The following is a 12010-nucleotide window of genomic DNA, read 5'->3' on the forward strand; positions in this document are numbered from 1 at the left end:
CAATGAAAGCAGTACTGAGAGGAAAACTCATAGCTCTGAGTGCTTCCAAAAAGAAACTGGAGAGAGCATACACTAGAAACTTGACAGCACAGTTGAAAGCTCTAGAACGAAAGGAAAAAGATAAACCCAAGAGGAGTAGACGGCAAGAAATAATGAAACTCAGAGCAGAAATTGACCAAATAGAAACATAAAGAACCATACAAAGAATCAACAAAACCAAGAGCTGGTTCTTTGAGAAAATTAACAAGATTGATAAACCCTTAGCCAGACTAACTAGAGGACAAAGAGAGAGTATCCAAATTAACAAAATCAGAAATGAAAGTGGAGACATAACAACTGAAACTGAGGAAATTCAAGAAATCATCAGATCCTACTACAAAAGCCTATGCTCAACAAAGCTGAAAAATCTGGAGGAAATGGATGAATTCCTAAATAGAGACCAGATACTAAAGTTAAACCAGGACCAGGTAAACCATCGAAATAATCCCATAACACCTAAAGAAATAGAAGCAGTCATCAAAAGACTCCCAACCAAAAAAAAGCCCAGGTCCAAATGGGTTCAATGCAGAATTCTATCAGACATTTATTGATGACCTGATACCAATACTCTCCAAACTATTCCACAAAATAGAGTCAGATGGAACACTACCTAACTCATTTTATTGAGGCCACGATAACCCTCATTCCTAAACCACACAAAGATCCTACAAGAAAAGAGAACTTCAGAACAATCTCACTTATGAACATTGATGCAAAAATACTCAACAAAATCCTTGCAAACCGAATCCAAGAACACATCAAAACGAACATTCACCATGATCAAGTAGGCTTCATCCCTGGGATGAAGGGATGACTTAATATACAGAAATCCATCAATGTAGTCCACCATATAAACAAACCCAAAGTGGAAAAAAAAAAAAAAACACATGGTCATCTCACTAGATCCTGAGAAAGCATATTTCAAAATTCAATACCCCTTCATTTGAAAAGTCGTGGAAAGAACAGGAATCCAAGGCCCATACCTAAACATAATAAAAGCAATATACAGCAAACCAATAGCCAACATCAAAATTAATGGTGAGAAACTTGAAGCAATCCCACTAAAATCAGGGACTACACAAGGCTGCCCACTCTCCGCCTACCTATTCAACATAGTACTGGAAGTCCTGGCCTGAGCAATTAGACAGCAAAAGGAAATCAAAGGGATACAAATTGGAAAGGAAGAAGTAAAAACATCACTTTTTGAAGATGACATGATAGTGTACTTAAGTGACCCAAAAAATTCCACCCGAGAACTTCTACAGCTGATAAACAAGGTCAACAAAGTGGCTGGATATAATATTAACTCAAACTAATCAGTAGCCTTCCTATATTCAAAGGACAAACACATGGAGCAAGAAATTAGGGAAAAGATACCCTTCACAAGAGTCACAAAAACTATGAAATACCTGAGTGTGACTCTAAGCAAGTCAAGGACCTGTATGACAAGAACTTCAAATCTCTAAAGAAGGAAATCAAGGAAGATCTCAGAAAATGGAAAGATCTCCCATGCTCATGGATTGGAAGGATCAACATTGCAAAAATGGCCATCTTACCAAAAGCAATCTACACATTCAGTGCAATCCCCATCAAAATTCCAACCCAATTCTTCATAGAGATGGAAAGAGAAATGTGCAGTTTCATCTGGAATAACAAAAGATCTAGAATAGTGAAATCCATCGTCAACAACAGGAAAACATCTGAGGGAATCACTATCCCTGACCTCAAGCTATATTACAAGGCAATTGTACTAAAATATACATGGTACTGGTACAGAGATAGGCACATGGATCAATGGAATAAAATAGAAGATCCAGAAATGAGCCCTCACATGTATGGTCACTTGATTTTTGACAAAGGAGCTGTAAACATTCAATGGAAAAAGGACAGCCTCTTCAACAAATGGTGTTGGTCCAACTGGCACTCAGTATGCAGAAGAATGAAAATAGACCCTTTCTTATCTCCTAGTATAAAGCTCAAGTGCAAGTGATCAAAGATCTCCACATTAAACCAGGTACACTGAAATTATTAGAAGAGAAAGTAGGGGAAAACCTTAGAACATATAGGCACAGGAGAAAATTTTCTTAACAGAATACCAATGGCTCATGCTCTAAGGTTAAATATCAGCAAATGGGACTTTATGAGATTGCAAAGTTTCTGTAAGGCTAAGGACACTGTCAAGAAAAAAAAAAAAAAAAAAAAAAAAAAAAAAACCGCAGCCAAGACATTGGGAAAAGAGCTTTACCAACCCCACATCAGAAAGAGGCCTAATATCCAAGGTATACAAAGAACTCAAGAAGTTAAACACAAACAACTCTATTTAAAATATGGGGTACAGAGCTAAACAAAAAGTCCTCAATTGAGGAATACTGAATGGCTGAGAAGCATCTAAGCAAGTGCTCGACATCATTAGCCATCAGAGAAATGCAAATCAAAACAACCCTGAGATTCCACTTCACACCAACCAGAATGGCTATGATCAAATTTCAGATGACAGCAGATGCTGGTGAGGATGCGGAGAAAGAGGAACTCTTCTCCGCTGTTGGTGGGGTCGTAAACTGGTACAACCACTCTGGAAATCAGTTGGTGATTCCTCAGAAAATTGGACATAGTACTACCTGAAGACTCAGTTATTTCACTTCTGGGCATACACCCCAGAGAAGCTCCAACATACAACAAAGTCACATGCACCACAATGTTCATAGCAGCCCTATTTATAATAGCCAGAAGCTGGAAAGAATCCAGATGTCCTTCACTAGATGAATGGATTCAAAAATTGTGGTACATTTACACAATGGAGTACTACTCAGCTATCAGAAACAATGACTTTATGAAATTCTTAAGAAAATGGATGCAGCTAGAGAATAACATCCTGAGTGAGGTAACCCAGTCACAAAAGAACAGACACAATATGCAGTCACTGATAATTGGATACTATTCCCAAAAATCTCTGAACATCCTAGAAACACAGACTATATGAAGTTCAAGAAAAAAACAAAGGCCAAAAAGAAAAAGAAAAAAAGAAAATGAAAAACCATTATGCTTAATCTTTACACACCAAGAAAATGTTGACTATTTCTAGGTTATATCTTGTTTTACATGTACTTTATGCTCATTGTAACTAGTACGATTTAATGCATACTATCAAACCTTTAATAAAATCAAGTACTGACAAAAATGTATTCATTTACTTTTATGCAAAAATGCTTAAAGTCTGTACATTAATCTTTATTTTTTAAAATAAAGCTGTTTAATTTATAAAAAAATAAATAAAGATTTAATTATTGTTTGCCAAAAAAAGAACAGACTAAAGATTACAGAAAAGTTGAAAATGAATTTATAAAGGAGAGGGATCATATTATGAAGTAATAATTTCCCTCAGTTGAGAGAGAACCAGGAAGTAACCAAAGCCCTCAAAGACTCACCAGTCTCCATTACTCATTTATAAACTAATCCTTTATACTTGCTCCCTCACTGATGGGACAGCCTTCCTTTACCCTTTAGTCTACTGATAGGGACGCAGAATGAACAAGGGCCTGAAAACAGAAGAATTAGGACATCTCTGCCCTTTAAGGAATTCTGACTAGAGAGCAGAGCACATGAAACAGGAATTTCCCCATCTATTGTAACATAACGATTTCTTGAACGACCTTTCCCTTTCAAAATGGGGATTCCTTTTCTACAGGGCATATGGTCTCTATTCCATTTTCTCAAATTAGGGCTGGAACAAAAGTATCTCCTCCAGCAGTTGTTCTCTCCTTCCTGGTTTGCTTGATAGAGGCAGCTGGTAGTCTGATAACCAGGCGCTGATAACAGTATTGCTATGTTCAAATTTGTTTTAAAAAATAAGCTTCCTTTCATAAGCTTCGGATGTTCCTGTTTTTAATATACATGCTATTTAAGGAAACAATATTATCTTTTCACATGAAAGATGAAGGTTATAGAAAGAAGTTATTTCAACCATAATTATTCTTTTGTTCACTTATTGAAAGCGGCTTTTGTTTGCATTTTCCATCGGCCTCTTAAAAGAGGAATTCAGGCATAGTGTTGATTTTGGATGACTCCTTTCTGCTCTTTCCAAATTTCCCAGGTGTGAAAATCTGAGAGGGTTTTAATGAACCAGAATCAGCCAAATATGTAATCTTAGGGCTAAAATTGTAAGGGATGTATATATCAAAAACATTTCTCTATGGGGATGTATAATATTCTAATGAGGCAATTTACAAAAACAAATGTAACACTCTGTCCAGAGTGGCCTTGCCAGAAAGGCCCCGAAGGCAGATGAGCAAACATTAACTGATATTTTGGATAATTTGTGGGCATTGTATAGCAAGGGAGAGCAAGAAGACTAGTTACCCCTCATCAAAGAGAATTATTTATTTTCTCTGTAATTCCTGAGCCCCAGGGTTATTTGGCTCTTGTTGATAATGACAATGACAATGGCTCACCAGATAGTAAATGATGATGATGAAGGCATAAAAGAACACTTCCCATGAGATCTGGAAAACTGGGAATAGAGCCTGTCAGGAGGAGGGTGGGGTAGATGCTAGGAATGAAAGAACAAAATACAAACAAGGGGATACATTAGAGTGAAAAACAGTCTCCCTAATTAACTCACACTCTGAAAAAATCCAGATGTCTTACTTTCAAATCAATAATTATTTCATTGTTTCAGGTTCCAAATACTGATGCAGTTAACTCCTACAAGTCATCACTGCCAAGACATATTCAGGAGAAAATTCACAACTCTAAAGTACAGCAAACGGATAAAAACATGCTGTCCCAATAAGCTGGTGCCTGAAAATGCAGCTCTATAGAGATTTTTTTTTTTTTCTGTTTCACTGTTAAAACATTTAGGGTTATCAACTAGGTTTCATCTGTGATTGGCTGTACCCCAAAGGCATTGTTTTTATTACAAGTCATCTATCCACCTTAACCATCTACCTGTCTTGAACCCAGCGACTCTCTTACTAGCCACCTAGAGTCATAACTTACTCCCTTACTTTCCTCATATTCCAAAAGAAATTGGAAAACAGAAATTACTAAGTGTGACCAAATTGGGGAGAGAAAAATTAATGTTTCCCCTATTTTTATATAGATTTAAGGGAGAAAGAGTTTAACTTTCTTTGGAACAGGCCCACAAGAACCCAGAAGCTGGAACTGAAGCAGAGGCCAGTAAAGAATGTTGCCTACTGGCTTCCTCCTCATGCTGGAAATTCCACATCAGTCATTACTACAGAAATGCCCTGTAGATTTGTCTGCAGGCAATCATATAGATATTTTCTCAATCCAGATTCCTCTTCCTAGATAACTGTGGTGTGTGATAAGTTGACCTAAAAACAAAGAGGGTAACTGACTATTTGTCAACTTGACACACTAATACATTACTACTAAACCATAACCATTTGTCCTAAATACAGTTCTATTGCTGTCAAAAGACATGATGACCAAGTCAACTTACAAAGAAAGATACTTCTTACAGGTTCAGATTGCCAGTCCATGATCATCATGGTGGAAATGAGACAGGCATGGTGCTGGAGCATTATATTCGGATCAGCAGGCAGCAGGTACAGAGAGGGGAGAGGGAGAGACTGGCTCTGGCATGGGCCTTTGAAACCTCCAACAAGGCCACACTTCCTAACCCTTCCCAAAGAGTTCCACTGAGTACCAAGACAGTCATTTTCCTTCAAGTCATCCTACTACACACTCCCAGGCACCCATAGGCTTGTAGCCATATGTTAATGCAAAAAGCATTTTCTCTAACTTCAGAAGTTCCCATACTCACTTTATAGTCTTAAGACAGTTTCAAAGTACAGAGTCTCCTCTGAGACAAGGCAATATCTTATCTGTAGCCCCATGTAAAAGCAAAATCAGGAAGTATATCATATACTTCCAGTAAACAATTGCACAGAATAACACACATTACCATTCCAAAACAGAGGAAAGAGAGCACTGTAAGAAAGTACTGGACCCAAATCAAGTCTGTAACCTAGCAGAGGAAAAACTGCTTTGCTGACTGCAACACACCCCATTAGCAGCTCTCCTTGGCAGGCATCCCATGGCACTAAGATCTCCAACATCATAAGGTCTCCAATGTAAATCCGACTTCACCTTCACAGCTTCATGCAATTGCCTTTCCTGGCCTCCACTCCTGGCCACACACTTCTGGTCTTGGCAGCTTCCTGTAACCTTAGAGGGAGATTCCATTACCCAGTTCTTGTATCCTTCTTATCTCTACAGCGAGAACTTCATAGCCAGCAAAAGCTGACAACTTCTGCTTGCTGGGGCTGGAACCTGGCCTATTCCTTGAATCATATTTGCGTAAACTTTCTGTTGTTGATGGCTTCCTTTGCTGCTAAAGTTTTTCATAAATTGGATGCTTACTGGGTGGGCTCTTACCCTGAGGGCACCACTCATTTTATGCCTTTTTGAATCAGGCCTTTCTTTAAACCTTTTCCTCTGAGAACAGAACTTGGTTCCAATATTACATTTCCTGGTGTTACTTTTCTCCACAAACTGTATGTTCACTATATCTATTTGTCCCTCCTGCTCTTTGGTGGATCTGTTTAAGATCTAATAATCATATGACAGTCAATAATTGACTGCCTTGAAATCACTCCACCAATAATCTTAATCAAAGTTGTTTTAATTTAGTTCCACACAGATACTTAAGACATGGGCAACATGCAGCTAGATTATTTGTCCAAATATTACAAGAATGGTCTAGAGCCCAGCTGCTAACAGTAATATTGTTCCCCTCTGAATCCTTTTGAGCTAAGCCTACAGATTACAAATCACCATCAGCACTACAGCCTTCCACACTTCTAATAGGATGACCCATTAAGTCCCACTTAAAGCTTTCAATGACTTTTCTCCTCCAACATCCCAGAGTCTTCCATATTCCTACAAACGACAGAATGCTCAAGCCTGTCACAACAAAACCCCACTCCAGGTACCAACTTCTGTCTTGGTTACTGTTCTATGGCCATGAAGAGATGCCATGACAAAGACATTTAATCGTGGACTTGTTTATGGTTTCAGAGATTTAGGCATGGTACTCGAGCAGTAGCTTTACATACTAATCTGCAGGCAGTAGTTAGAAACACTGGGTCTGGCATGGGCTTCTGACACCTTAAAGCCCACCCCCAGTGACACACCTCCTCTAACAAGGCCACACCTCCTAACCCACTCCAAACACTTCCACTAACTGGGAACCAAGCATTCTCATCCAAACCACTATACCCTTCCTTTCTTCTTTATCCCCAAGATCCCATTTTAATATTAATATCACAGTATAAAACATAAATAACCTTAAAGTTACCATAGTCTTTTAAGAATTCAAATACTTCAGTAAGTTCAGTCTCTATCAAATATGCACTTAAAAGTCCCAATGGTAAGCTCCTGTCAAATCAAAATTAGGGCACATACTTTGCTTACTCCAAGAGGTACTTTCTCAGTTGAGGTTACTCTTTCCAGATAACTGGAGCTTGTGTCAAGTTGGCAAGAGAAAAAACAACAACAACAAAAACACAAACCAAAAATCAAACAAATGAGCAACAAAAAAAAAAAAAAAAACAAAACAAAACAAAAAATTTAAAAAAAAGCAACAACCAACCAGGACAAATCCCACAGCAAAAAGAAAAAATGCTGATTGAGAAATTTCTAATAATTATTCACAATGAGTGCCCAATGTTTACTTATCTCGTTAGAATATAGTAAATACTACAGTAAATGGGTTTCACATGTGTCCTTACATGACCCCATTTTAAGGGTATTTTGTTGTTATAATTTTCCACTATACTTCTTTACAGTTTAATTGAAAGAAACATTTTAAAAAGTATGCAGAACTGGAGAGATGTTAAGAGTTCATAAGGCTCTTGAAAAGTGCAGTTCCTAACACATGTCAGACAGCTTTCAGCCTCCTTTAACTCCAGTTCCAGGGAATCTCCATGGTCACCAGAAGCTGAATATACACACTTAAAGACACAGACAAACACACATAATTTTTTAAAAAAAGATATATTTTTAAAAATTGAATATTGTCTTTACTTACATTTCAAATGTTATCCCCTTCACTGGTTTGCCCTCTGGAATCCCCCATCCCATCCCACCTCTACCTGCTTCTATGAGAGTGTTCCCCCACCCACACATCCAGTCCCTCCCACCTCCCTGCCCAGCATTCCCCTACACTGGGGCACGGAGGCTTCAGAGAGCCAAGGGCCTCTCCTCCCATTGATGCCCAATAAGGCCATCCTCTGCTACATCTGCAGCTGGAGCCATGGCTCCCTTCATGTGTACTCTTTGGTTGGTGGTTTATTTTCTGTGAGCTCTGGTTGGTTGATATTGTTGTTCCTCCTATGGGGCTGAAAGCCGCTTGAGCTCCTTCAATCCTTTTTCTAATTCTTCAACTGGTGACCATATTCTCAGTCCAATGGTTGGTTAAGAGCATGACTCCAGGCTCTGGCAGAGCCTCTCAGAGACAGCTATATCAGGCACCTATCAGCATGTACTTCTTGGCATCCACAATATTCCCTGGGTTTGGTGACTGTATAAGAGATGGATCCCTGGGTGGGGCAGTCTCTGGATGACCTTTCCTTCAGTCTCTGCTCCACACTTTGTATTTCCTCCTGTGACTATTTTGCTCCCCCTTCTAAGGCCTGAAGTATCCACTCTTTGGTCTTCCAACTTCTTGAGCTTCATGTGGTTTGTGGATTGTATCTTGGGTATTCCAAGCTTTTGTGCTAAAATTCACTTATCAGTAAGTACATACTATATGTGCTCTTATGTGATTGGGTTACCTCACTCAGGATATTTTTCATTTCCATCCATTTGCCTAAGAATTTCAAGAAGTCATTTTTAATAGCTGAGTAGTACTTCATTGTAAATGTACCACATTTTCTATATCCATTCCTCTGCTGAAGGACATCAGGGTTCTTTCCAGCTTCTGTGTAGTACCTTGCTAAAGTCAAATCTACCTTGAATGGATAGCTCTGAGCTTGGCACAAGATGGAAGACTCTAATTTCTGAGAGGGGTTTCCTCCTCTCTGACTGATTTGGGGAACCAGACTCCTAATATTCTACCCAAGAAATGTCACATAGTACTTAGCAAACCTACACGTTCAACTTCCTTTCAGGATAAGAACCCACCCAACAATTACCTGGGATTCCTGGAATGCCTCTTCATACAAATGAGGCATTGGAGTATCTTAAACTCAGGCCAATGATTTTACATCCACCCTGAAAACTCCTTCCCACTCTCTAATGCTCATATATAATTCTTGTGCACCCTAATGAAGTGTATGCACACCAGTTCTTTCACTGAAGATCCTCTAAGAGAGCTGTTTCATTGAGTATTATCTAAAAGAGCTGTAACCCTAAAATCCCCAGAGAAAGCCTTCACTGAGGAGGGGAGGGAAGATTTATTTTGGCTCAGTTTCAGGGCGTTCAGTTCACATCCAAATAGTTCTGGTGTTCTTGTGATGAGGTACAACAGATGGGTAGGTGAGCATGACAGAGCATATTAAATAACCTCTTGGTAGTCACAAAGGATCACATATTTATATATGTTTATGTGCTTCTATGTGTGGGAAGGGAGGGAGCTATCAAGGTGCCAGGTACAAAATACACTTTTCAAAGGAATGCCCCCTGTAAAATTCTTTCATCTAGACCCATCACCCATATCCAAGATTCATTTAACATAAACTCACCAACAGATTAGTCAATATTCTCAGGATAGTAACTCCCTCAAAGCGTAGCCTCTAAGCAATGCTGCATTAGGGATCGAGCCTTTAAATTTGTATATTTAAGGTATAATCCAGACCCAACCCATGACATTCCATACTTAGCTCCCAAAGGGTTATGATCATCTTATAACAACACATTCAGTTCATCTCCAAGACCATAAAATTCTTGACATTTTCATCATGGTTAAAAGTACCAAGTTTCTTCACTGACTTAAGACAACTCATGGCCTCTGTACATCTTAAAGCGTGAGATGTGTGTTTTCCATGGTGAGAAAGGCAAAAATAAGCATATTCATTCCAAAAGGGAAGAAGAGCAAGCAAGAAAATGAGCAAGGCAAGACTCAAACCCAATAGAACAAACATTAAATCTTTCTTGCACCATGCCCAGCATCATGTACTGTGAGAAATACAAGTGAAGCCACTTGGTGTGACTTGAAATAATACAATGATTGCAAGATGTGTTGAGGAGGCAGCCTCAAAGTAGTCTCATATAACCCAAGCTAAAAGCAGGCTCCTCATGTTAACAAACCAACCCTAAGCAGTGAGCACTCATACCACCAAGCTAAGGCCCACCGTACCAAAAACTAGAACCTAAGAGGTGGCCCCTGGATGCTGTCTTGCTGAGACACAGCATCTCAAGCTTCTGTGTTAATACTATTGCCGATGTAACTTTGAGACTGGCTCTGGTTCCTGTGACCTTTCAGACACTTGCTGGCCTGTTGTGCCAGCCACTGACTGATGGCCTTCAAGAACATTCTGGAATGTCCAACAGTGCCATCCTTTCCAGCCTGCCACAGCAGACATTTGCTGTCCATCTCTAGTTGGTAAGATCGCTGTTTACATGAGCTACTTCAATAGCATGATATTTTTAAGGAATGATTGTGTGAATAAACAGAGCATGTTCGAAAGGTAAATGTCATACGAACATCCCAATTCTGGAGGGGTTCACGCCTCACAAGTTCTTCTGTCAGAGGTACCTGTGATGGGCTGTATAAATGTATACCGGTATACATTTATTACATGGCTGTATACACTATTACATGGCTCTGTGCTTAAGCGGCTTCAACTTTATGACCTCTCCAGCTGCAGCCCACGTGCTTGCTCTCGTGAGCTGCCTCTGCTTCCTCAGTGGACATTCCACAATTGTCACTTCTAACACCCTGAGGTCTCCACTACGTCTATCACTTCCATTACCCCATAGGGGATATGTGCAGTACAAGTTTGGCCCTGCTACAAAGTACTTCTTCCCATAAGCTTTCTCTTACAATCACTGTGGAAGTCTCTGCAATCATACAGCCCTTGCAACTCTCTGTCTTTAAAATTAGCATCAAGGGGACAGTGCAAAGATCTGCTGATAGCAGAATCAGTTATCCAGGACTTCTTGCATGGCTGCATTGGCCTCAAAGTACTTTGAGTGCTTAATAGGAAAGAAATTCTGGATAAACAGTGGTTCTCAATCTTCTTCATAGTGTAACCCTTTAATACAGTTAATGTGGTGACCCTCCCCAATCATAAAAATATTTTTGTTGCAACTTCGTAACTGTAATTTTGCTGCTAAGAATTGCAATGTAAACATCTGAGAAGGAGGAAATCTATGTGACCCCCACAAAAGAGTAATTCAACCCCACAGGGATCATAACCCAGACTGAGAACCATTGGCCCAGGTGGTTTTGTACAGCAGGCTCCTTTCTCAAACCACTTGCAAAAGAGTAATGCTTTTATATATTTCTGCCTGCAACAAGGTCTGAGCAGCTCCAGAATTGGGCCTCAAGGCACCTTCTAGTACAAAGTTCTCAGCATCTTCTAATGGCTGGGAACTCTTCAGAACACCCTCCATGGCCTCAAATGTCTTTACTGGTTAACCTGAAAACTATCCAAATCTTCTTACTTTTTGCAGTTGAACTCTGTTATGGTTTCTGCTATAAATGTAGCCACTTTTACCCAGACCACATCTATGGTGTGCTGACCTTTAAACTCAGCCTTACACAGAATCTCAAGGTATGGATTGGATGTTAACGTTTTCATCATGGTTAAAAGTACCAAGTGTCTTCACTGACTTAAGACAACTCTAGTCCAAAACAAGTTTCTGTTCCTGTATGAAACCTGTTTAAGTCTTTACTGTCCGCATTCTGATCAGCATTCATGGTCTTCTAGGGTCCCAGCAGAACCCCCTTTCTTTTTACTTTCCCCCTTTCAGTTTAGCTTATCTCTAACTGGCATAACTATAT

This window comes from Micromys minutus (assembly GCF_963924665.1).
Source record: "Micromys minutus genome assembly, chromosome: 4".
In the NCBI taxonomy this organism is placed as follows: domain Eukaryota; kingdom Metazoa; phylum Chordata; class Mammalia; order Rodentia; family Muridae; genus Micromys; species Micromys minutus.